Source organism: Acomys minous (assembly GCF_964271855.1).
Source record: "Acomys minous genome assembly, chromosome: 2".
NCBI lineage: Eukaryota > Metazoa > Chordata > Mammalia > Rodentia > Muridae > Acomys > Acomys minous.
This window is the reverse complement of record NC_140484.1, coordinates 43791071-43818594: the sequence shown is the minus strand read 5'-3', so window position 1 is coordinate 43818594 and position 27524 is coordinate 43791071. Positions and strand designations below refer to the sequence as shown.

The 27524-nt window shown below is 41.2% G+C and overlaps 1 long non-coding RNA gene across 3 annotated transcripts in view; it reads right to left on the bottom strand.

Moving 5' to 3' along the window:
• LOC311587523 overlaps positions 1-27524 on the bottom strand; it is a 237511-nt gene that overhangs the window by 145647 nt on the left and 64340 nt on the right. The window lies entirely within an intron of this gene.

The window sequence follows — 27524 nt, the reverse complement described above, 5'->3', positions numbered from 1 at the left end:
TTAAGGTCCCACCTATCAACGAGGAACTAAGAAATGAGCAGCACATAGTCTGTGAGCAGCAAGCAGCTCCCTCATAGGAACAAGTACCCCATCCATCAGAAGTCCACATAGTGATGCCCTTTAAGAGTCTCGGCTGGGTTCTTGTGAGTGATTTGGTGTTCCCCTCCCTCCACTAGGAGTCTTACCTAGTTAGAGGGTGTCCCCTTCAGTCTCCATGACCCCTGACACTAAGAATCTCAGCTAGAGTCCTCCTCCTATCCCCCCAGAGGCCTACTCTGATTTAGGTCTCCAGCTTGTCACAGAGATGCCCCAACCCACCATTTCCCCTTTCTCTGCATGCCTTCTGTTCTCCCACACCTGCTCTCCTGAGGTCTGATCTCTACCCTGAAAAAACTTTGACTCCAAACTTACCCTGCCTACAGGATGTGTAGGGATAGAGGGGAAAGAGGTGAAATTGAGGGAATGCCCAACCAAGGCCTGGGCTAACCCAAGACCCATGGAAGAAAGCCCCTGACACTATTACAATACTCTATGATGCTTGCAGACAGGAGCCTATCAGAGTTGTCCTCTGAGAGGCTCCACGCAGCAGTGGATCTAAACAGATGCTGAGACCCACAGCCAAGCATTATGCAAAGCATAGGGAGTCTAGTGGAAAAGTGAAGGAGAGGAAAAAAAAGGACCTAGAGGTGACCAACAGAGCCAACTAACTAGGGCCCAGAGGGTGTCCAGAAGCACCAAGCAAGGACCTTGCATGGACTGGACCTAGCTCCCCTACACATATGTAGCCTATGAGTAGCTCAGGCTTCATGCAGTGCCCTAGTAAGGGGAGCTGGGCTATCTCTGACAAGGACTCTGTTGCCTGCTTTTCATTACTTCCTCCTGATGGGACTGCTTTGCCAGGCCACAGGGGAAGAGGACAAATTTAGTCCTGATGTAACTTGATGAGCTGGGGCAGGTGGGTAGGGGCCCCTTGAGGAATGGGGGATGGGGGAGTGGAAAAAGAGGGTGGGACTGGGAAGAGAGGAGGTAGGGGGCTATGACTGGATGTAAAATGAATGGATAGATAGATAGATAGATAGATAGATAGATAGATAGATAGATAGATAGATAGACAGACAGAATCTTGGCTAAGACTGCATGCTGATAAGGCTGGCAGATCACTATGAGTTCAAGGCCAGCCTAGTTTACAAAGTGAGTCCAGGACATTTGAAGTTCCAAATTACTTGTTTTCATTATCCAACACTTGGTGCTCAATAAGCAAACTTCTACACAGAAATTAAACTGGCTCTTGTAATGCCTTGTATCTTATTGACAATGGAGTTGCCTCATTCCTTTCTCCTCTTCCTTCCAGGAGCAGTCTGTTATTTCATGTTCTACATTTTCTGCCTCCCAGGAGCTTTTTAGAAGTACCATACTCAGAGGAGAAATGCTCCTCACCCTTCTCATCAGCTTGCCTGGTGAGCTACTGAGCGCCAAGGATCCTATTGTCTCTACACCTCAACATTGGAATTATAGACGTGCACTGTCACCACACTTTGCTTTTACCCAGATGTTAATAATCTGAGCAAAGTTCCCATGCTTATATGGTTAGCATATTATCAAACAAACCATCTCCTCAGCCCTATTTTAACATTGTTTGGAAATATCTTTATATAAAAGATTAACTGTTTCTTTGTTGGTAACCTTCAAGCAAATGCTTTGAATTGTTCATGAATTCCTAATTCTTAGCTGCAAAGAGGCTTCATCCAGACTTGGAGTGAGGGGCTCTTTCCCCTTCCCTCATCCTCATAAGTTTTTTTCTCTCTCTTCCTTGTCCATCACTGATGGGAAGAGGCCATGTGGAGAGCAAGTGACCACAATGAGTATCTAGGAAACAGACTTCATTCCCATAACCAGAGAGAACTACGGAATACCTTCAGCAAGTTCAGAAGAGGTCTCTTTCTGAAGGGGGTCAGAAAGGTTAGCAACCCTGCCAACACCTAATGGGTCAGGGGAATTGAGATAATCAAGAAGTGTTGTTCTGACTTGCTAAGTTTGTGAAATTGTATTATAGCAGTAGAGGTATATTAGACAATCTGGCAGTTAAAAAAAAAAAATTAGTGCGCTGTGTCCAGGAAATTAAGAGAGTGAGATACCTATGCTTCAGAATAACAAAAACTAAAAGAACCTATGTAGGAGTCTAGAGTAGTTTCTGAAATCTTTTTTTGTTTTGGTTTGGTTTTGTTTTTTTGAGACAAGGTTTCTCTGCGTAACCTTGGCTGTCCTGGACTCGCTTTGTAGACCAGGCTGGCCTCAAACTCACAGCGATCCACCTGCCTCTGCATCCCGAGTGCTGGGATTAAAGGCATGCGCCACCACGCCCAGTATGGTTTCTGAAATCTTTAACCCAGCACACAGGTGTTTCTGAAAACCAAGATTGGAAACCATTTTCCTCTGTCTATGAGTCCTCTTATAAATGTTGTCATGGATTCATGAGTAGAATCTATTCAGATCCTACAAAGGCAGTCCAGGACAGCCAAGGCTACATAGAGAAACCCTGTCTCAAAATAAATAAATAAATAAATAAATAAATAAATTAGAGTTTAGCCTCTTAAAATGGCGCGTTTCCTAGCTAGAAGAGTATAACACTTAGTCTTTAAAGGTAGTAAAAGATCTTCTTTACTCAGCTACTATGACAACACACTACTGACTGGGTGCCTTGAGCAACAAAAATGTGTTTTGTTTTGTTTTGTTTTTTACATATCTGGAGTCTTAAAGTCCAAGATTTTGGTTCCTCCTGGGACTGCCTGGTCTCTGGATGGACATCTTCTCATTAGGCCCCATATGCATTTTTCTCTGTGCACACCCTTCCCTGATTTGCTTCACTTCTTATGAAGACTTCAGTGAGACAGCATTAGTGGCCCACTTACAGCTTCATTTAACTGCCATTGCTTCTCTACTACCATCATACGAGGACTAACTCTCCAACATATAGACTTGGTGAGACACAATCCTGTCAAGAGCATATTGATGTCCGATACTGGTTACCTCACTGAGGAAAAGCAGAGCTCAAATGCAATGAATCCTGTTTTTCATGACAGATCATCCCCTCTGGTCTCCTGGAATGTTGAATGACTCCCAGACACCGAGGGCCAGTGAGAGCATTCCATCAAAGCTGAGTCACGGAGAGGAAAAGTAATGGGCTATGAAGTTTGCACGGAAGGAAATTGATATCGGCGGCAGGATAAGGGCTGGACCAGAGAAGAAAGACATCTTAGGGAAGCAAAGTATTTACCTTGTACATCATTTTCAGCCAGATATCTTGAAAATTCATTTAGAAATTTAAGTTACATTGACTTTGTTTCCTTCTTAATTTAATAAAGAAAATGTTTAGAAGCTTGCTCTTAACACATTTTATTTTTATATCAGAGAAACACTTTAGATGACTCTATGAGGCATCTTGTGATAGATGAGAATGCTCCAAGCAGTGTACTCATCTCTCACTAAGTGTGGCACGCTTCCTTCCTCGGGAATGTCTTTTTCGAAATTTAGATAAAGAGGAAAAACACACATGGGTTTCAATATCTAAGTATTAGGAAAATCTGGGCACAGTGTCACATACGACCATCCCAAAACTCAGAAAACTGAATCATGAGGATTGTAAGTTCAAAGCCAGCATAGGCTACTATGGAAACTCTTTTCTCTCCAATAAACAAGCAATCGAACTAAACACATTAAGTGGAAAAGCACTAATGAAAGGATCAAATTCCAAAGAAACTAACAGGGTGGAAGTTTTGGATAAACCAGCAAAATTAACCATTACATTTCAGCATAGTGAGTCAGGTAACCCAACTGTTGGGGTCGGGGGAGCAAGCAGTTTTTTACAAATGCTAGGTGGGGGAAGCAAGGGAGGATCTTTTAAGAACAGTCATGAAAGGGGGTATAGCCCAAACTTAACCAGTCATAAGAATGGCGAGTGGCACGTGCTTTAGGAGCCAGAATCAACATTTCTCACACAGCAATTTCTTTTGCGCACTCATTATGGCTTCTTAGTTTTTAACAGAGGAGAAAGTCAGTAATCCTACTTAGTTTATTTATAACCAGCTGGTGCTGAGCCTAAAGAGAAAATCATCTGGTCAACTGTGGCCACATAGTCCAGCAGGAAACCCCATGTTTCAGGGGCCAATCATTCTGGACTCTCACTGATACCTGAGCAGGACTGTGGACAGCCTGATCCTTCTCACGTGTTCAGATCTACGCTGCTCACTTCTCTGATCAAATACCAAGCTCCACACAAACCAAGTGTCTTGCATTTGGTCACCTACTAACTCCAGACCTTCGCTCACGCCACTTCCCACTGCCCGCAGAATCCTCTGCCCATCTTTCCCTCAGGCTCCGTTCCTACACTGCCTGTGGGGGCATGTTCACTGTACCTTTCCAGATTTCTTTCCTTACAACCCTGAGAAAACAAATTGTCTCTCTTGCATTTGTGGTAAGAATGTAACATTTATATAATTCCTGATTTTTGTCATGGTTCTTCTTGCTGTAGGTAGTTTATTATATATGTGTATAATAATATAAATGTATATGTAAAAAATATTTAATAATAAAAAGACTTCTTTTTTTTTCCTTTTTTTTCTTTATTAATTTATTCTTGTTACATCTCAATGGTTATCCCATCCCTTGTATCCTCCCATTCTTCCTTCCTTCCCATAAGACTTCTTTAAAAAAAAAAGGGAATGTCCGGGAAGTAGGTCTCTCATCAGGAAGCTTTGTAAGCTGTGGGGTTGAGTTTTCCTTACATGCTCACACAGAAAATAACCATCTGAGCTGTTGGTGTTCTGTTCAGGAAGTTGTCTCCTGTGCCAATAAGTCCAAGGCTGATCTCTACCTTCTCCTCTAAAAGATTTAGTATAATTGGTTTTATGTTGAGGTCTTTGATCCACTTGGACTTAGCTGTATGCAGGGTGATATATATGGATCTATTTGCATTTTTCTATATGTAGACATCTAGTTAGGCCAGCATCATTTGTCAAATATGCTTTCTTTTTTCCATTGTATGGTTGTGGCTCCTTTGTCAAAAATCAAGTGTCCATAAGTGTGGGTTTATTTCTGGGTCTTTGATTCGATTCTATTGATCAACCAATCTATTTCTATGTCAGTTCATGCAGTTTTTACTACTATTGCTCTGGAATATAGCTTGAAATCAAGGGTGGAAATACCTCCAGAAGATCTTTTATCATATGGGATTGTTTTAGCTATCCTGTGGTGTTTTTTCCATATGAAGTTTAGAATTGTTCTTTCAAGGTCTATAAAGAATTGTGTTGGTATTTTGATGGGAATTGCAACTTCCTGAACATAACACCAATAGTTCAGGATCTAAGATCAACAACTAATAAATGGGACCTCATAAAACTGAAAAGCTTCTGTAAGGCAAAGGACTCTGTCAATAGAACAAAACTACAGCCTACAGATTTGGAAAAGATCTTCATGAACTCTACATCTGACAAAGCGCTAATATATAAAATATATAAATAATTCAAGAAATTAAACACCACCAAACCAAATAATTCAATTTTTAAGATGGGGTACAGAGCTAAACAAAGAATTCTCAACAGATGAATCTTTAATGGCCAAGAAGCAGTTAAGGACACATTCAATATCCTTAGTCACCAGGGAAATGCAAATCAAAATGACTCTGGGAGTCCATTTTTTAATATATCTCATTAATTTATTCATATTACATCTAAATTGTTATCCTATCCCTTGTATCCTCCCATTCCTCCCTCCCTCTCTCCCATTTTCCCCTTACTGCCCTCCCCTATGACTGTGACTGAGGGGGGCCTCCTCCCTCTGTATATGATCATAGGGTATCAAGTCTCTTCTTGGTAGCCTGCTATCCTTCCTCTGAGTGCCAGAGTTCATGTGAAAGTCAGACCCCACTCTCCACTCAATTGTGCAGAATGTCCTGTCCATTGGATAGATCTGTGTAGGGGTTCGAAGTTTACTGCTTGTATTGTCCTTGGCTGGTGTCATAGTTTGAGCAGGACCCCTGGGCCCAGATATGCCCATCATAATGATCTTCTTGTAGGTTTCTAGGACCCTCTGGATCCTTCTATTTTCCGATTCTCCCATGCTTGTCTCACCTAGAGTCCCAATAGAGTCCCCTCTCTCCCACTTTCCTGGTAAGTGAAGACTTTCATGGGACATCAATATATCCATAAGATGCTCCAGCACACAACAAGAACATTTGCTCAACCATGTTCATAGCAGCCTTATTCATAATAGCCAGAACATGGAAACAGCCTAAGTGTCCCTCAGAGGAAGAATGGATAAAGAAACTGTGGTACGTTTATACTATGGAATACTACTCAGCTATTAAAAACAAGAAATTTCCAAAATTTGTGCACAAATGGATTGAACTAGAAATGATCATAATGAGTGAGTTAACCCAGAAGCAGAAAAGAGTCAAATGGTATATACTCACTTATATCTGGACACTAGCCCATAGGAGTCCATCTTACACCCATCAAAATGGTTAAGATCAAACACACATGTGACGGTATATTCTGGGGAAGATGTTGAGAGATGTAAACACTCCTTCATTGCTGGAGGGAGTGCAAACCTGTACAACTACTTTGCAAATCAATCTGACAGTTTCTCAGAAAATTAGGGATAGCTCTACCTCAAGACCCAGATATACCATTTCAGGGCATATACCCAAAAGAAGCTCTACCATACAACAAGGACACTTGCTGAGTTATGTTCATAGCAGCTTTATTCATAACAGCCTGAATCTGGAAACAACCTAGCTGTCCCTCAACTGAAGAATGAATAAAGAAACTGTGGGACATTTACACAACGGAATACTACTCAACTATTAAAGCCAAAAAAATCATGCAATCATCTGGCAATTGGATGGAACTAGAAAGATCATCCTGAGTGATGTAGCCTAGACCCAGGAAGGCACACATGATATGTACTCACTTATAAGCTGATTTTAGCCGTAGAATATAGGTAAAACATACTATAATTCACAGACCCAAGGAAGATAAATAACAAGAAGGACCCAGAGGAAGATTATAAAATCTCACTCAGAGGGGGAAATAACATAGACAGCAGAAGTGGCTGAAGAGAGGGAACAAGGAGAGGGAGCTCAGAGAGAAATGAAGGTGGACATCAGACCTTGGGAGATCAGGGGGTGGGAGAACAGAAGATCTGCAGAGAGAAGAGAAACTGTGTTGGGGCATCTCTGTGACAAGCTGGAGACTTATGACAGGGTAGGCTTCTGGGAGAATGTGGGGGTGACTCTAGCTGAGACTTCTAGGATCAGGGGTCATGGAGACTGAACAGAACACCCTCTAACTAGATAGGACTCCTAGTAGACAGAGTGGCACACAATCCTGCCCACAAAAACTTTGACCAAAGTTTACCCTGCCTACAAGGTGTGCGGGGATAAAGATAAAACAGAGATTGAGGGAATGTCTAACCAAAGCCTGGCCTAACCTGAGAACCACACCATGGAAGAAAGCCTGACACTATTAAGGATAGTCTGCTATGCTTTCAGACAGAGCCTAGTATAGCTGCCCTCTGAGAGGCTCCACCCAGCAGCTGATCAAAACAGATGCTGAGACTCACAGCCAAACGTTAGGCAACGCATAGGCAATCTTGTGGGAAAGTGAAGGGAAGGATAGAAGGACCTGGAGGAGACAGGAGCTCCACAAGAAGGCCAACAGAGCCCAGGGCCCAGAAGGGCTTGCAGAGACTGAAGCACTACCAAAGGACTATGCATGGACTGGGCAGAAGCCCGCTGCACAGATGTAGCCTATGGGCAGCTAAGACTTCATGTGGTGCCCCTAGTAAGGGAAACAGGGACTGTCTCTGACATGGACTCTGTTGCCTGATTTTTGATCACTTCTTCCTGGGAAGGATTCCTCCCCAGGCACAGGGGAAAAAGATTTGTGCAGTCCTGATAGGGCTTGATATACTGGAGTGTGTTGGTAGGGGGCAACTTCCCTTTTCTGAGGACTAGGGGAAAGGGAAGAGGAGGAAGAGGGAGGAAGGGTGGGATCAGGAGAAGTGGAAGGGGGATACAATTAGTATGTAAAGTGAATACATTAATTAATTAATTTTAAAAAAAGAAAAAGGTGACAAATGTCTTACCATGGGACTATCAAGGCATGGGTTATCTACACAGAACTGAAAACATTTCTGCCCATCAAGCAGAGATAGCATCATTCCATTGTATACCACCTTCACTTGGCATGTCATATGACAATCACTGTGGTCCCTCAGTTAGGAAAATCTAGCATTAAATAATGAACAAAATTGTGTCATTTTCCCCCAGAAAGATAGCTAGAATCTCTGTTAAGCAGAATAAGCCAGATTCAGAAAGGCAGGTGTTATTTTTTTTCTCTCTCACATGTTGAGTTTAAGAGAAAAATACATGAAAGGAAAAGGTCCATTGGAGAAGTAAATGAGGGAATGGGAAAAAGAGAAAGAAAATAAAGAGAGAGGAATAGAGAGTGTAGCTGTGGGCTGGGGAGCTGGCTAGTTGACAAAGTTCTCAGTGTACATGTATGAGGGATGGAGTTCAGATCCCCAGTACCCCCAGAAAAGCCAGATGGGCTTGGAAGCCCTTCTGTACTGCCAGCATTACATTCCAGGGGGATGGAAGGGCTCCCTGGAGTGCCTGGTTTACCAGACTAGCTGAACTGATAAATCTTTAGCCAAACTAGCTAAAAGACAGAGACAGTATCCAAATCAACAAAATCAGAAAGGAAAAGGGAGGCATAACAACACACACTGAGGAAATCCAAAGAATTATTAGGTCTTATTTCAAAAGCCTGTACTCCACAAAATTGGATAATCTAAGTGAAATGGAAAATTTTCTTTATAGGTTCCATTTACCAAAGTTAACTCAAGATTAGGTAATAGTCCTATAACCCCTAAGAAAATAGAAGCAGTCATTAAACCTCTCCCATCCAAAAAAGCCCATAGCCATAGAGTGTCAGCACAGGTTCCTACTAGACTTTCAGAGAAGAGTTAACACCAATATTCCTCAAACTATTCCAGAAAATAGAAACAGAAGGAACATTGCTAAATTCATGTTATGAGGCTGCAATCTCCCTGATACTTCAACCACACAAAGACTTAACAAAGAAAGAGAATTTCAGACCAATTTCTTTTATGAACATTGATGTAAAAATACTTGATAAGATACCCACAAACCAAATCCAAAAACACATTAAAAACATCATCTACCATTATTAAGTAGGCTTCATCTCAGAAATGCAGGGATGGTTCAATATATGAAAATGCATCAATATAATCCACCATATATACAAACTAAAAGAAAAAAGTCACTTGATTATCTTACCAAAAAGGCCATTGACAATATCCAACACCCCTTGATGGTAAAATTCTTGGAGGGATCAAGGATACAAGGCATATACCTAAATGCAGTAGAGGCAATATATAGCAAGCCAATAGCAAACATCAAATTAAACGGAGATAAATTTAAAGCAATTCCACTAAAATTAAGGACAAGACAAGGCTCTCCACTCTCTCTGTATCTATTCAATAAAGTACTTGAAGTTATAGCTAGAGGAATAAGACAACTAAAGTAGATAAAGGGGATAGAAATTGGAAAAGAAGTCAAAGTGTCTCTATATGGAAATTATATATTAGTATACATAAGTAAAAAATTCTACCAGGGAACTCCTACAGCTGAAAAACACCTTCAGCAAAGTTGTTGGATACAAAATTAACTTTTAAAAAGCAGTATTTTCCTATATGCAATAAACAAGCTGAAAGAAATTATGGAGCCAACACCCTTAACAATAACCACAAATAATATAAAATATCCTGGTGTAACTAGGCAAGTGGAAGACTTATATGACAAGAACTTCAAATCTTTGAAGAAGATATCAGAAGATGAAAGACCATCCATGCTCATGGATTGATAGGATTAACATAGTAAAAATGGCCACCTTAGCAAAAACAATCTACAGATTCAACAAATCCCCATCAAAATTCCAACACAATACTTTACAAATCTTAAATAAATGATACTCAACTTCATATGGAAAAACAAACAAACAAACAACAGGATAGCTAAAAAACAATCCTGTACAATAAAAGAACTTCTGTAGTTATCATCATTGCTGATTTCAAGCTATATTACAGAGAAATAGTAGTAAAAACTTCAGAGTAAAAACCTCTGGCATAAAAACAGACAGGTCAATCCGTGGAATCAAATTAAGACTCAGATGGAAACCTGCATACCCACAGACACTTGATTTTTACAAGGAAGCCAAAACTATACAATGGAAAAGAGAAAGTATATTCAATAAATGATGCTGGTCTAACTGGATGTGTGCAAGTAAAAGAATGCAAAAAGATCCATATCTCTCACCCTGCACAAAATTCAAGTCCAAGTGGATCAAAGACCTCAACATAAAACTGGGTAGACTAAATCTGACAGAAGAGACAGCCTTGAATGCATTGGCACAGGAGACAGCTTTCTGAACAGAATGGGAGAACAATAGCTCAGGCACTGAAATCACCAATTAATAAATGAGACCTCTAGAAACTGGAAAGCTTCTGTAAGGCAAAGGACACAGTCAAAAGGACCAATTGTCAGGCTACAGAATGGGAAAAGATATTCACCAACTCTACGCCCGACAGAGAGCTGATATCCAAAATATATAAAGAATTCAAGAAACTACCAAATAACCAAGACATGTTCAACATCCTCAGTCATCAGGGAAATGTAAACCAAAACAACTCTGAGGTTCCATCTTCCACCTGTCAGAATGACTAAGATAAAGAATTCAAGCTGTTGAGACTATGGAGCAAGGGGAGCACCCCCTCATTGCTGGTAGGAGTGCAAACTTGTACAACCACTTTGGAAATCAAATTGGCAGTATCTTGGAAAAATGGAAATACATCTACCTCAAGACCCAGCTATACTGCTCCTGGGCATATACCCAAAAGATGCTTCACCATACTACAAGGACACTTGCTCAACTATGCTCATAGCAGCTTTATTCGTAATAGCCAGAACCTGGAAACAACCTAGTTGTCCCTCAACTTGAAGAATAGATAAGCAAAATGTGCTATATTCACACAATGGAATATTACTTACCTATTAAAAAACAATGAAATCATGCAATTTTCAGGCAAATGGATGGGACTAGAAAAATATCATCCTGAGTGAGGTGACCCACACCCAAAAAAGACACACATGGAATATGCTCACATGTAAGTGAATAATAGTCATAAAATACAGGATAATCATGCTGCAATCTATAGACCCAAAGAAGCTAAGTAACAAGGAGGGTCCAAGGGGGGATGCTTGAATCTCACCAAGAAGGAGAAATAGATTAGGCATATGGAGTTGATGGAGGGAGGGGACTGGGATCAAGAGGAGGTAGGGTAGGCATAGGAGGGACCTGGTGAGAGGAGGACAGAGGGAGAGAGTACTGAGAAAAATAATTGGATTAGGAGGCATCTCTGGGATGACCTAGGACAATGGAAAACCCCCAGAAATCTACAAAGTAGCTAAGATTCCCAACAATGAGGGATATAAAGACGGAGCAGAATTTGAGGGATGGGCCAACCAATGACTGACCCAGCTTGAGACTCATGCCATGAGAAGGAGCTTACCCCTGACACCATTAATGATATTCTGCTATACTTGTTAGACAGCAGCCTAGAATAACTGTTACCCATCAACTGATTGAAACAGATGCACAGACCCACAGCCAAACATTAAGCAAAGCTCGGGGAATCTTGTGGAAAGGGGTGGGGAGGATTGAAGGAGACCGAAGAGTCAAGGACACCGTAAGAAAACCTATAGAATCAACCAACCTGGGCCCCACAGAGCCAGACCTGCCAATGAGAGAGCATGCATGGGGTGGACCTAGGCTCTCTGCACATATGTCACAGTTGTGCAACTGGGTTTTCATATGGGACTTTTAAAAGCAGGATCAGGGGCTGTCTTTAACTACATTGCCTGATTTTTGGATCACTTTCCCCTAGCTGGGATGCCTTGTATAGCCTCATAGGAGACGATATATCTCTAGTCTTACTGCAACTCTATATACTAAGGCTGGTTGATATCTATGGGAGGCCTCCCAATTTCTGAGGAGGAGAGATGAGAAGTAGATGTGGGAAGGAGAAGGGTGAGGCAGGGGACTGAGAGGAAAGAAGGGAGGGGAAGCTGAAATCAGGATGGAAAGTAAATAAATAGCTTAGTTAATTTAAAAATACCTGTTGAACAACTCAACACATTTCACAAATAAGTTTTAGCTGGTCACAGATGTAACACAGTTTAACGCTCTGGACGATGCATGAGAACACGTAATGGGACTGTGTCACATTTGAGTTTTCAAATGACAGGAAGGTTTATTCATAGAATGTTTTAATTACATATGGAATGCAGTGTTCAATATTTTAATTGCATCAAATATTTTAAATGGGGAACTGGCCTTTCAGGTGTAGGCATACTTTTAAATTTTATTTTTATGTTTGTTTCTTATGTCTCTTTCTCCCTTCTCCAACCCAGTCCCTTCCAACACCCCAACACCAGGTATAGGAGAGAAAGAAGGTTAGTGGGGAGAAGAGGTGGAGTTCTCTTTGGCTACTTCCTTCTGGTTAGGGCCATCAGGTTGTTTGAGGTAATACCAATCTCTGTTGTCAGGACGTTCAGCCAGCAACAGCAAACAGAGAAGGAGCCTTCTCTTCTTCCTCCGACAATCTCCTCCAAAAGCTCTTCTCAAAGCCTTCCTCCCTCCCTCCTCTCTCTCTCTCTCTCTCTCTCTCTCTCTCTCTCTCTCCCTCTCTCTCTCTCTCATATTTATACCCTCTCAGAGTTTTCCAGCTGGCAAATGTCATGCATGGCCTCACAAACCTATTACCTGCTGTGGACAAAGCAGAGCAGCTCCCATATCCCACACCTGAGACGAAAACAAAAACATGTTTACATAACATAACTGAGTTTTTAAAGAAACATAAAACATCTACAACATTCAGGATGATCAAATACTGTTAGGCCCATATCTATGAGGAAACTGGGTTTGAAGAGCTGGCAAAAGAAAAACATGTGTGCAACCTAACATGTTCCTTCATTCATATGAAGAACTGTCCATGGAGCTGAGAGAGGCTATATGTACTATACTCTAGTCAAGAGTGGTTCTAAAGGTATACATGCTTCTTTAAGGTGGATTCCTCCATGAACTGCCTTTCTAGAGCAGTGGGGAGGATTGCCCAGTGGCAAAGTAAGCCCCAGGACCTGTCTAGATAAGAGATTTGCAGCATGAGGTAGAACAGTAGCTAGCTGTCTCTACTTTCTACCATGCTAAACTCTGAATGGCTATCAGTCCTTTTTCAGAGAGGACCTCTGAGGCAATAAAGACAAGAAGAAAACAAAACAAACAAAACAATCCAACCAGAAGTTTTCCAGGGCCAGCTATTATACAGATTATCATTGAAAATGCACCTTTCCAGGCAGACATTGATCCAATCAGTCAGTGTTCAGCACCTGGAACTGTCCAAATATCTATTGATACAATTGTGAGTGAAGGGGGATGCAGCTGCTGCATTCATGAGCTTAGTGCCCAGTGCAGGCAGTAATCTGCACACATATAAATAAAATTACCACTGTAGCAAATGCTAGGAGGAAAATTATAGAATACACGAGAAAGCTGAGCTACTTGGATGGTTCAGAGAAGGCTAAGACCCAGGGCAAGCTATTTAACCCCTCCATCCATCCACGGTGATTGCTGTTAAATGGAGCAGAAAATTCTTGCCATACAATGACTTTGAAGAATATAGAGTTTGTAGCAGGGGTACTTTTTTGTCTTTGTAACTTTGAAGAAGGTCATCTGACCTCTGTAAGCCTCAGTTTCCTCACCCTGAAACAAGTTAGCACACTAATACCTTTGCCATCACGCTGTGGGGCAGTGTAGTAACTGGCAACTATGTAGAAAACACCCTGAGCATTTAGAAAGAAAAATTCCATGTCCATTATAGGTCTTGTCTACTCATTTAAAACTCCAGGCAGTCTAAAGAGACAGACAGACAGACAGGCACAGGAAGGTTTTTGTTTACCTTCATCCTATCTGAGGTTACCAGGACTCCTAGGCTATGCAGCCATGATAGGATCAAAGTGTCCTTCCTTCTTTTTTTTTCATAGTCACCTCCTTTTTCTCTTGAGAAACTAAAGGTTACCAAGAACATTTAAGAAGACACAAGAGCATCTCTGTCTCTGCCCAAGCAGTAACCAAATGGAAATCACAGGAGTGGCTCTCCAGGGTACCAGAGGGGACCAGCTCAATATGAATGCAAATAATCTGCGTTTCAAGCAGGATTACGGATATAAATGAAAGACGAAAGCACATCAGGGTACCGATTCGTCACACATTTCCACACAAAAGCTCTGCCCTGTTTCTCTCCTCATCTCTGGCTCACCCTGCTTCCCTCTGCACTTTGTACATGAATATATTCAAGGCTGAGAAAGATAAAAGAGGACAGAGAGACAAGCCAGCAGGCAGACAGGCAGGCGGGCGACCAGAGCTGGTCATCGGCTTATCTTTTCCCCTCAGCACTCTATAAGTCTACCTGAACTTCTGGGGTCAAATGACCTCCACCAGAGCTTTACTGTCACCACAGTGAGTGGAGTCACAGAGCACCCAGCAACAGCCTGGCTGAAGCTAGCCCCCCTGCCCAGGTTCCCTGTTATCTCCCATTTGTCCTGATCACTAATGCAGCTCCTATGCTATCTCCCATTAGGTCAGGGCAATGAAAGCCAATGCCATTTTCTTGATGGCTTATGCAGAATTGCAGTAATTTGAAGCAAGCCTCTCTGGCCCAGCTTCGCCCTGTCTCCATGGCCCACCCTGCCACCTCTTTCCCTTGCTGCCCTCCCCTTCCCTGCTTCTCCCTCCCCTAGCTCCTGTCTGTGTCTGTCCTCTTTTCAAACTGAATATATTGGGACCCTGGCGGGCTGCCATTCTAACTGCACATTAGAAATGGTAGAGTTTTCCTCTATCTGATTCTATAAAATGAGTTCACCAGAAGGTGCAGACCCAGCACATTCGTGGTTTTTCCTATAAATTACTTTAACACTGTGTCCAATCATATATATAATTTCAGATTTTCAATTTCAACTCACTGCTGTGTCAGCACAGACTCCACTGATATGTCTAACATATTTAGCTTAAAATGAAACGGATGGCATTTCATTACCAGGAAGATAATATTTTTGAATATGTTTCCTGCATGGTGGGATCTATCATTATTCTGCCACTTTATGTTCAGTGTGTGTAATAGCTTTTTAATGCTTTAGCGTATTTTATTTATACGTGTAATATTTTTCTAACACCATAGGACAGTTTAACTCATTGGACACATTAGAAGATCTTAATTGAGTACTTTTAAATATTAGCAAAGGGGGAAAGACTGAACAAATTGCCAATATTTTTGTTTAAGAGTTCATAAAGAGTAATAATAATGACACAAAATTATTTAACCCTGTTTCTTTTTCTTTTTTTTTTAAAAAAATCTATTCTTCCCAACCTCCTCTCGATAGCCTCCACTCAGCAGCATTTATATATGTGTATATGTGTGTAATTTATAAATATATATGTGTGTGTGTATATGTATATATACCTTAGAGAGGAAGTAAAAAGATAAAGAAAAATCCTCTGGTCCCCTGAGACTTAGAAGCTGTCAGAGGGAATGCAAGGAACACAAGAAATATTGAGCAAGTGGCAGTGTGCATGACGAGGGCACGCTGATTGGCTGATGCTTCTGACAGTGCCGAAATCTTTAATACCAGGTCCTCCGCTCTTTGACCAAAGTCATGGAATGTTGAAAAGGAGACTTTTCTCAAAAGCTGTCATTGCAAAGAAAATGCAAAGAATGTGATTCACCTCAAAAAAAAAAAAAAAACTTGCTGGTAACCAACTTTTGCAGGCATTTCAAATTAATAGAGGAGTTCCAGAGAAAGCACTTCACTGCTTGGGTTCTTTCTCTCAGTGGTGCACTTCTCTCCTGGGGAAAAGCCTGGAGCACACTTCCCACTGTGAGTCCCAGCCGCTCTGGAGCTCCAGGCCACAGCACCCAGCCAGAAGCACCGGGTCTGCAGTCGCTCAGCAGGGAAGCTTGTGCGAACTGACTTTGCCTCAGAGCAGAAGCTCTGCTTTTGCCATATTTAACACGCAGCCCTTATCTCTAACTGCTACCCTCCTGGGAAGGAGGAAACAGACATGAATTCTAATTCTAGGCCACTTCTTAGCACCAAGGGGACTGGGAGCAAGTTTCTGCAGTCCTCAGAGCACTAAGCATTTATCTGTAAAACTGAGATAATAGCTCTTGCTTCCCTGGTTACTGCGAGAATAAGACATCATTCCTCCTGTAGGTCCCCAGCCCAACCAGCCCAACCCACACCTACACTGCAGATACGGAACTGGTATTATCGTTACAATGAGCAAATTCCATTGGTATTAAGCAGCCTAGGGCTTTAGTCTCTCTTTCTTTCTTTCTCTTCTCCTCCAAATTCTCCCAACTAAGGCTGGAAACTGGAGTGTATATGCTGATGAAACTGCCTCTGTTCTGGAAAGTTGTCACAATCATAGGATGCCATCTATTCAAAGCTCATTTAACAGTAAAAAAAAATACTCCAGATTTAGTTTGGGTATATTTTTCTTGAGTTTTCCAGCTAACTGGCTTAGTTTTTATGATCTGCCTCATTGTTTTTTTTTTTTTATTAATTTATTTATTTCCTCCACATCCCAATCACAGTTTTCCCTCCCTACTCTCCTCCCAGCCCTTTACCTCCCTGCCCCCATCCACTCCTCCTCCATTTCTCTTCAGAAAAAGAGAGGCCTCCCATGGATATTACCCAGCCTTGGCATATTCGTTGCAGTAAGACTAGCCTCATCATCTCTTACTAAAGCTAGACAAGGCAGGTCGGGAGAAGGAAAGGGTCCCAGAGGCAGGCAGCAGGGTCAAAAACAGCCCTTGCTCCTGCTATTAGGACTCCCACATAAAGACCAAGCTGTACAACTGTTACATATGTGCAGGCAGCTAGGTCAGTCCCATGTCGGGCTTCCTGGTTGGTGTTTCGGCCTTTGTGAGCCCCTATGGGCCCAGGGTAGTTGAATCTGTAGGTTTTCTTGTCATGTGCTTCACCCCTCTGGCTCTTACAATCCTTCTTCCCTACCTCCCATGGGATTCCCCAAGCTCTATTGTTTGGTTCCCAGGGCGGCGGCGGGGGGGGGGGGGGGGGGGGGAGATCTTTGCATCTGTTTCCATCAGTTGTTTGGTGAAGTCTCTGATGACAATTATGCTAGACTCTGGTCCCTGCACATCCTTTGGCAGGAGAAATTTTAGGTTGAAGGTTTTATGGCTGAGTTGATTCCTGGGTGTTTCCATTATTGATTTCTAGTTTGTCGCAGAGATGCTTCCCCAGCCCCTATTCCATCTGTCTCTCCTGGTACTCTCTCCCTCTGTCCTCCCCACACCTGATATTCTCTGTTCCCATTCCCAACCTCACCCCTACCCAGTCCCCTCCCCTCATCCACTCACAATGTCTAATGTGTTTCTCCTTCTCAGTGAGATCCGCAAGGGAGGACCTTGAGCCTTCTTTGTTAGTTAGCTTCTTTCGGTCTGTGGATAGTGCATGGTTTACATGCTAATATTTACTTGTAAGTGAGTACATACCATCTTTGTCTTTCTGGATCTGGGTTACCACACTCAGGATAATCCTTTCTAATTCCACTTATTTGCTAACTATTTTCATGATGCCAATTGTTTGTAATGGCTGAGTAATATTGTGTAAATGTACCACATTTAAAAAATCCATTTCTAAGGTGAGGGACATCTAGGTTGCTTCCAGTTTCTGGCTATTACAAATAAAACTGCTATGAACATTATTGAGCAAGTGTCTTTGTGGTATAGTGGAGCATCCTTTGGGTATATGCCCAGGAGTGGTACAGCTGGACCTTGAGGTTACGACCTTATTCCACTAGTGATTCTTGGGATTAAGTTTATGTTTTCAAAAGTTCTTGTCACTTCTCTCTCTCAAAGCTGAGGAAATGCTGCTCTCAGACAGAACATTGTAAGCTTTTTCCAAGGACCAGATGTATTTTGGCTTTGCTGTCTAGGTTCAAAATCAACTATGGAAAACATGGAGTAAATAAACAGTGCTATTTTCTAACCAAACTTTATTCACAAAGAGGGATGTGGCTAGTCTGTAGACCAGTTTCTGCCCTGGCATGGTAATAAATCTTTTTTCCTATTTGAAAATGGTAAATATAAACTGAGAGTTTCAGAGAATATGATTTCAAAGTCAAATTCATAGAAAAGAAAATGTCAATGATATAGCTTTACATTTCAGGCAAAATAATAATAATTTTTACAATTTTTGCTTCTCTACTTTCCATTTATAGGTAATTGATTTGATAATTAGAAATTTTTAGAAAAATTTGAAGACGTTTTCAACTTCCATCCACTCCCTCTGTCTTAGCTAGGTTTTCTAGTGCTGTGATGAAGCATCTTGGGCAAAAGTAAATTGGGTAGGAAAGGACTTATTTGGCTTGCACTTCCAAATTGTAATCCATCATTGAAGGAACTCAGGACCAGAACTCAACTAGGGAAGAAACCTGGAAGGATGCTGTTTACTGGCGTCCTCCTCATGGCTTGCTCAGTCTGCTTTCTCATAGAATCTAGGACCACCCAAACGAGCTGGGCCCTCCCCATAAGTCACTAGTTAAGAAAATGCCCTACCATTTGCCTAGAGCTGGATCTTAGGGAGGCATTTTCTCTTACGAGACTCCCTTCTCTCCAGTGACTTTAGCTTGAGTCAAGTTGACATAAAACTTCCAATACATTCTCTGTTATAGATGCTTTACAGTTAACCTAGCTTACTGGTGCTCCACTAAACAATTTGGAGGACATACCAAAAATTATAAACAACACATTCTCCAAAGACCTGCTATAGTCAGCCACGGCTGAAAGGAAATGAATGAAACAGATAAAGGCCACATGACTATTTCCATACACTTTAGTAGATTGGAGCAAACAACATGTAAATTACAAGATCAACACAAAGGTTGGTGTGACACAAAGGAAGAATTTTGGGGAAGGGTGAGTCATGAGAGGGCAGCCTCTGAGGAGAAGCTAATGAACTAATATTTAGAAGGAAAGGAGTTCTGTGCCCAGTTTTTTGAAAAGCTAAGAATGACAACACAAAAGTCAAAAAGCAAAATAAAGAGTTCAGAAAAATAGAAGAAGTTGACCAGAAGCCAGTGTGACTGTGGCTGCTAATATGAGATGGAACCCACTTGGAAAGGCAGATTTCTATAAATACCAGGACTAGACTCTGCTCTCATCAACAGAAAAAAATGTCCTTACTGGTTACTTCCCAGTTATCTTATTGTTGAAAATTGTAAGGACAGCATCTTGAAGTGACCTCATCAGTCAGTGACTGAAGAGAAATGAGACCTTCCTAATAGCCCTGTAACAGCCCCACTCTGAAGCCCCGAATTCCTGTAGCATTGTGGGGAGACGGAAGCGTGTGGACAGGCATGTGCCAATTGGCATTGCCTGCCTTGAAGCTGTTCTTTGGAGAAACAAAGCAGAAGCTATTTAATAATATTCCTCTTCAAAGTTATATGGCACTTTTCATCTAAGAATATCAGAGCACTTTGTCGCAATTAAATCATTAATCCTCATGACAACTCCATCAAGAAAGTATCTTCTTTATTATCAGCGAGAACACTTGGCATTTCAGTGCTCGCCTTGAGGATGCTCGTCAATCATATGCAGTTAATTAATGCACACAACACATTCAGAAGGCAGGCCAGCATTCTGCTCCCGGTTACAGATTCAGAAACTGAGGTCACAAAGTGGCCAGGCGTTTCCAGCCAAGTAAGCCAAATGATTCTACTATCAACAATTACTTACTGCCTGAAGCCTTATTAAAGTCATCTTCATGTACTGCCCTCTTGAATACTTAAAAGCCTATAGCAGCAAAACTGTTTGGAAGAATCATTAACTTGACCGCCATCAAACTGAGGGTAAGAACACAGCTCCCCTTAGAGAAATGTAGATTTGACATATTTCTTCATATGTTTTTCTTTCTACTTTATTAGGCTGAAAGTTGGGTTCATTAAATGGCAAACTGATTCTCCTTCCTTCCTTCCTTCCTTCCTTGCTTCCTTCCTTCCTTTCTTCCTCTTCCATTTCCTCCCATTCCCCACAGTGGGCCCTTCTACACTAAAAATAAGAATAGGTTTGTGGAAAGAATATGGAAAAGTTTGGAACTTTGGGTTGTAAGCAGAGTGTCATGAGATCTCCACATCTGGATTTGGAAGAACAGAAGGCAGAGGAAAATGTGGCTGGTGGATGCTCATAGGCTTTAGAGAGCAAAAAGAACTCTATTTGGAGCTGAGGTAGAGTCCATTCAGGCTGTACTCTGTGCAAAAATCTGGCTGTATTCGTCCTGTGTTCCAAGAAGCTGACATGACAAGTAATGGCTTAATATGTTTATTGTAGAAATTTTCTTTCAAAAATAGTATTTTATTAATTTTGTGATAATTTCATATATATACAATTAATTTTGATCTTATTCACTCCCACTCTGCCCCTAACTCCTCCAAGATCTAGCCTTACCCCTTCCCAATTTTTATTGTCTATTTTTTTAATGACCTACCTAGTCCAATTTGTGCCACCCATATATTCATGGATGGTGGGCTTTGTGCTGGAGCTGCCACAGTCTCAAAATAATATAAATAAAATAAATACATAAATAGACTCTTCCTCGCCAAGAAGCAATCAATTGCTACTACCTCCCTAGCTAGAGGAGGAAATTACAAGTCAGGACAACATTGAGGATGTGTTCTGGTTATTGCTCACTATTCTCATTCCAAGAGAAAGAGAAAAAAAAAGTGAAGTTTAGTGAGGAAAGTTGTATGAGTAAGTTGGAAAGCAAAAGTGTAAAGAAAAGACCATAGATATCAGAGCATTTATAAGTCTTAAAGAGATTCAGTCTGCTAAAGAGAAACCTCATTCCTGCACTGGGACAATAAGAAAGGTGCCCTGAGAGTGTCCTAGGAGTTAGACTCACACTCGTCGAAGGCTCTAATTTGTGAACATGCAAATTCATTTCAAAGGAGAGAGTCTAGGCTCAAAATGTGAAACTGGTTTCTTGCTCCTGGAAAGCAACTTGGGAAGAGTTCTCCCAGGGTCAGCACACAGAAGATGATGCAACTGGGTTCCCAGGGGCCAAGCTACATCTTGAACTTAACAGAGCTGCTCACGTGGTACTGGATTTGGAAGCATGAAAGATGCATGCTTGAAGAAATCTTCCACCATCATTTCCAAGAGCTGCCAATGCTAGCAATGAGTGACAGCTTTGGAGTCCCTCCAAAGAGGCCCTGAGAGGCCACTGAATGAATTTGAAAAGGTGGTGCCTCCTTTGCCATAGAGATCTTGGGGTGCTTAAGATGACAGAACTATGTGATCTCAATGCATAAAACTGTATAAACAGAGTAGAGACAGCCTAACAGAGGGCTTATATGATCTACAGGCAGCAGAAACTTAGGGTAAGGACTACTAAAGCCTTTGTATCTGAACTGATTTCATCACAAGGTCAAATGTCAGACATGGAACTACAGTGTCTCGTGTTTACTTATGTTTACCCTACTGGGTTTCAGTCTTGCTTTGGTTCATGCTTCCTTTCTGGAATATAATGTTTACTCTGTGCCATTATGTGTTGGAAGTATATAACTTGCTTTCCATTTTGGAAAATCTCACAGTTAAACAACTGCTTTGGGTCTCAGAAGTGGCTGTAGACTTTAGACTTTGGAACACTTTCAAGAATGTTGAAAGCAATAGGCATTTGAAGTTACGCTGAATGCATTATGAAACAAGAGACATAGTCACGGTGTCTCTTCATGGCAATAGAAACCCAGACTAACACAGACTCCTTCAGCAGCTGTAAGACAAGGTAAATATTTCATCTTCTAAGTTTCTTCAATCGGAGTATTTCATCAAAGAAGTGAGGAAGATACTAAAACAAATCCATCCAAGACATTTTGCTTCCTGGCACATGTAGAAGACTTATCAAAAAGGTGTCTTTTACTTGATAATAAAACTTGTCATGAACAAAAGGAAAAAAAATACACTATTTTCTGCTGTTATTACCATGCTCCATTTTAATATAATCAGGTGGGGCAATGGAACCTATAGTAGGTATCACAAACAGAGAAGATTTAATTTAGGATATTGATGTTACAAGATGATGAAAACATGAAAAAACAAAGAAGTGAAATCAAGAGGCTACTGGAATTTAAATGAATGATTCTTGTGAAGACAGACTGCTGCCACACAGTTGGAAATACACTACAATTGTTCAGTTGTAGAAAAGGTACCTCATTAGCTAAGAATCAGAACACTGAACAAGTGTAGTTCTGCATAAAGCCAAGAATCACTAAACTCAGTGGTCCCAAAACCACAACCATACTTACTTCTACTTGTTGATTCCTTACTAATGTCTCCTAATGTCATAAGCCAACAGGAAGCCAGATTCCAAGTAACCTGGGAAATGTAGTCTCTGGACTCCAAGTAGTGCCAGACACAGTATGGTAAAGTAGGTTAAAGTCTTGAAGACATTAAAAAAATAAAGTGACATTTTCTCTACTGCCTTGATGAGAGACAAAGGAAATACTCTGAAGGCTACTCACACAGCCCCCTAAAAGCTTGAAAATAAAGCATACTCCCCAGGAAAGCAAAATGCACTGAACACTAAGATATGGGTTCTTTGTACTTTAAAGTTCATACAGGGAGGAAAATGAATACACCCTTAACATACACACAGCTTAAATTATATAAAAGTATGTCATGTGACTCTCCAAAAAGATCTCTACTGTATAGGGAGCTAGTGATAAATTGGGAAGGGATTAAAAAGTAGCGATAAACCAAGACACGTGATATTGGCAAAGAGTGGTGAAAGTAAGGTGGAAAAGAGAACAGATGAAGATGGAGATGTAGAGTCACAGATGAACTCTGGTAATTTTCAGAGTCCAAGAACCAAAGCAAAGATTTCAGAAACCATCTATTGCCAAGGGTGGAGAAAAGGAGAAGCACAAAATGGGCTACAAAGCTTTGACATGTTGACACTCAGCAAGAACTTAAAAGCAAGTCTCAGGAATGATGTCCTCTAAGTTTTAATAGACACTGCTCAGGGCCATGACAGCCAAATCTAACATTTGGATTGGCCATGTCGGATCTCTAGAGACAACCAACCTCCAAAACTCTAAGATCATGGAAGCAAGCACAAGGCTTATCTTTGGCCACTGATGTACCCACATCCTTCTCTGATAGCATGCCGTGGAGAAGGGGCTTTCCATACCAAAAACCACAATCTAAATAATTTTGCATGGGCATGCCCAGGCTTGGCTCCTAGATGACACTAGACCCTGTCAAATTGACAAGCATTATCAACCATCACATAAGGACATAATATAGACTTCTCAGAGGTATTTACTGGATAACTTTCTAAAACTAAGATGTGGTTACTTAAAACTGCCTGAATTCTTCCACTTAAGGGTTTAAGGTATTTTTCCTTAGTCCTAATTCAGGTCCACTAAAATTAACTAACTGAATTCCTTGAAGTCTTTCTTCAACTACATTCCCTCAATTACCTAAAGTCTCAGGCACAAATAAAGGTTACAGAGTTGGACACCAGCTCTCTCTCTCTCTCTCTCTCTCTCTCTCTCTCTCTCTCTCTCTCTCTCTCTCTCTCTCACACACACACACACACACACACACACACACACACACACACACACACATACACACACACACACACACACACTGAATTCAAGCCACAGACATGCCTGTGTAGCTATGAAATCAATCCAGAAATGCTCAGAGGGTATATGTGTAAATACAGCTGAGGAAACCCACAGTCTCTCCTAGGGACAGCTTTTCTTATGCTGGGGATGGATTAGACCTCTTTACTTGAATCATGCATGCAAATTTATGGAAATAAAACAGCTGAATACTTGTAAATACTGTGAAAAATCCTACTTACCTTATGATTTCTACAGGTAATTCCCGACCACCTGTGTGGGATATCTGACTTTTTTTTTTTTTTTTTTTTTGATGCTTTGAACTGTGGTGCTTTTCTTATTCCACACCAGATGAGCATTTATGTTCCTTCACATCCTAACACAGATTCAGTTTTCTGTGTCACGAGCCATCATTTCTATACAAATAACAAGCTCAATGCACTTCAGTCACCCTCTCTGCACCAGCTTGCCCTCTGTGCACTGCCCATATGCCGCTGCTCTCCTTCTCCCCACCCCTCATTCTCCACTTGGAAATATTCCTTCATGATTCCCTCTCTACAGAGATCAGTGCTCCTCCAGCCCAGCTTACATACTAAAGTCCTAATCCTCAATGTGAACAACTGTATTTGGAGATAGGGATTTTAGGAGGGCAAAGGTTAGATGAGGTCATAGAGATGGGATCATAATACTCTCTTAGGAAGAGAGAACATCTCACTGAGGGAACAATGGACCAAGACAAAGGCATATAAAGACACACGGAGAAAGCATCTGTCTGTAAGTTAGAGAGAGAGAGCCCTCGCCTCACCACAAACAAAATCGGCCTACACGTTGGTCTTTTCTTTTTCATCCTTTAGTACTGCAAGAATTAAGTTTCTGTTGTTTATGTCCGTCTGTGATATTTTGCTATCAAGGAAACTAAATTAAGTTTTGATGCGGTCCCCATTTCTGTAAATGTTTCCATTATATTCCACCAGGAATTGTATTCCACTGTAGTCATCCACCCCACACTCTGCTCTCCATCAGCCTTTGTAGAAATTCCCATAGAATGTTAGTTTTCTTCTCTAATGAGCACTTTTCTCTCTCTTGGTAAACTGAAATTTTTGAATGCATAAACACCCTGGTAGAGCTCACATAGTTCATCCCAAACTATGAAGCTAAGGCTTAAGCCAGTCTTGCTAAGCCCCGGCTTCTAGTGATAATGTAGATATGGTCACAGTATCTAGACAAAGAGGAGAGGTCACTTTTGGGGGGTGATGGTGATGTTTTCCTGCTTCTATCGAGCTGCTATGAGAAGGAAAAGAAGGATGGAGCTTTTTTTCCAGCATGAAATTCCCTCCCATAATTTTCACAACACTACTTTTTACTGTTGGGTTTAATTGAACTGAGTAGGAAGCCATCTCACTTGCCACATGGAAATTCTGAAATAAGATGATGATGACATCTCAAGTTTCATCACTTCTCAGTCCAGTCTAACTCAGTTCTTCTTCCATTCCTGTTTTCCAAGATGCTGACATCTCCCTCCACCACAGCTCACCAAACTCATGCTTCCATTACAGCCCAGTCTATTCTGCATCTTCAAATGGTAGACATCACACACACACACACACACACACACACACACACACACACACACACACACTTTTCTTATTTCTAACATCTTTTCCTAATCATTCTCAGAATCAGTTTGGATGAATGGAATGCTTCAAAATTAGCCACCTGACTTGTGTCTAGCCTCGCTTTTCTTTCTTTATTCAGTCTTTGGCTATAGTAAGGCTCTGCCATGGAAACATGAATATAAAGCTCCTATTGTTGGTTTCCAATTGTTCTCCAGTCAAAATTCAAATATTTTCCTTTTTCCTGCCCTAAAAGATCTAGCCCCCAACTCATTTTGTCATCCTCAGTTTTCTATATTGTATCCTCTATTTCATTTTACAATAACTCTAGACCACAATAACTCTAGACTCACATGGTGAGTTTCACCTTGAGACATTCAAATAAGATAATATCTGAAGCACTCTTTAAAACTTTTTTTAATTTATTGTGCATAGAAGGATATGCATGTGGAAGTCACAAGCAACTTTCAGGAGTCAATTGTCTCCTCGCACCATGTGGGGCCCAGGGATTGAACTCAGCTTTAGACGTGGAAGCAGGTCTTTTCATTCACTGAACACTCTTACCAGGCATGCAACACTCTCCCACCAACTCCTCATCTATATAAAATCTTCACCCTCTTCACAGACTCAATTTCACTATCAGTTGCCTAAAAAATAAAATAAAAAGTCTATTTCTGCCACCACTTCTGTTATCAGTCCTCTCTGTGTTACTCCAAAATAAGCCAAAAAGATCTTTTTTGTGGTATTTGTCCTTGCCTGGATTACCTTCAGGGGTGTGTGTGTGTGTGTGTGTGTGTGTGTGTGTGTGTGTGTGTCCACTGGCCTTTCATCTACCTCCCCACAGCCAGCTGCAGGCAGGAGCTGCATCATATTCACCATAAAATCCCCAGGACATACTTTGTTCCCAGTAAGAACTCACAAGACTCTTTTTAAAATCAATCAATAAATCAATAAAGGAAGAGAACAGTGAAGAGTCAAAAGCACCACAGCTTCCAGCACATTCTACTCATTTCGTGATCTGCTAACAATGTACTTTGTTGAGTTATAGTCTAAAAACAAGCTCATTTATTGGGGGAGGGGGGCAGTGTCTACAAGGTAACCTCCCTGAAGCCAACGGAAGTCACTATCAAAGAACACTTCTGTGACTCAGCTGCACACCTCACTTCTGAACTTCCATCTTTCTATTCTGTTTGATTTTTTTCTGCATATCTTTAAAGATGCAGTTTTAAGAAATAATGGTTAACCATTCATTAGAGAAAAAAAAAGATATATTGGATATATGCAAAAGAAGATTCCTAGGACAAATAGAGCTGGAGGGAGTCAGGGAACCACTCCAAATTCCCAACATGCCTGATAGCACAACACAGTGCACACCAGTAGAAGGTCAAGTACAGTTCTGTACATCGCCATAGAGCCTGGGAAACAACTGACTCCTTTAGAGCCAGCAGACTTTGCTGGAGGGGTGGCCTCAGATTGCTGTCACCAATCGAGCAGGACCTGGTCTCCATCAAGTCAGGGACAGTCCAGTATTTAGGAGCACCAGGTTGTTAGGGCAAAAGTAACTCAGAGGACCCCAGTTGATTTCTTAAAATTATTTACCTCAGGAGTCATGGATTTCTGGATAAAATACTAGACTGGTTCCCTATCAAAAGTGAGTATCAAGAAAACGATATTGTTAGCATTTCAATTTGAAATGTGACTATTTTAGTACAAATATGACTCTGCAATATTTGAGACATACTTATACTAAAAAATAATAGGGTATTCACTGTTTATTGGAAATGTGGTTCTTATGGAAAGACCTATGCTTTTACTTCTCAAAGCCAGTAACTCCATGTTGCACGGAAATTCAAACTGCTGCCACTAATGAGCCTGCTGCAGTCTGCTGACTTCAACCGAGTACACAGCCTAAGCTACAGGAAATAGGCTTTGGTAGGAAGAAATCAGCCCAGTGGGGTTTATCCTAGGGAAGTCTCTACTGCAGAAACTCAGTGATGTCATCCATTACAGATTCGTTTTCTGTCCATCGCTTTGAGTGCTTCAGCAAAGAGTCCGAATCATCGAGTTA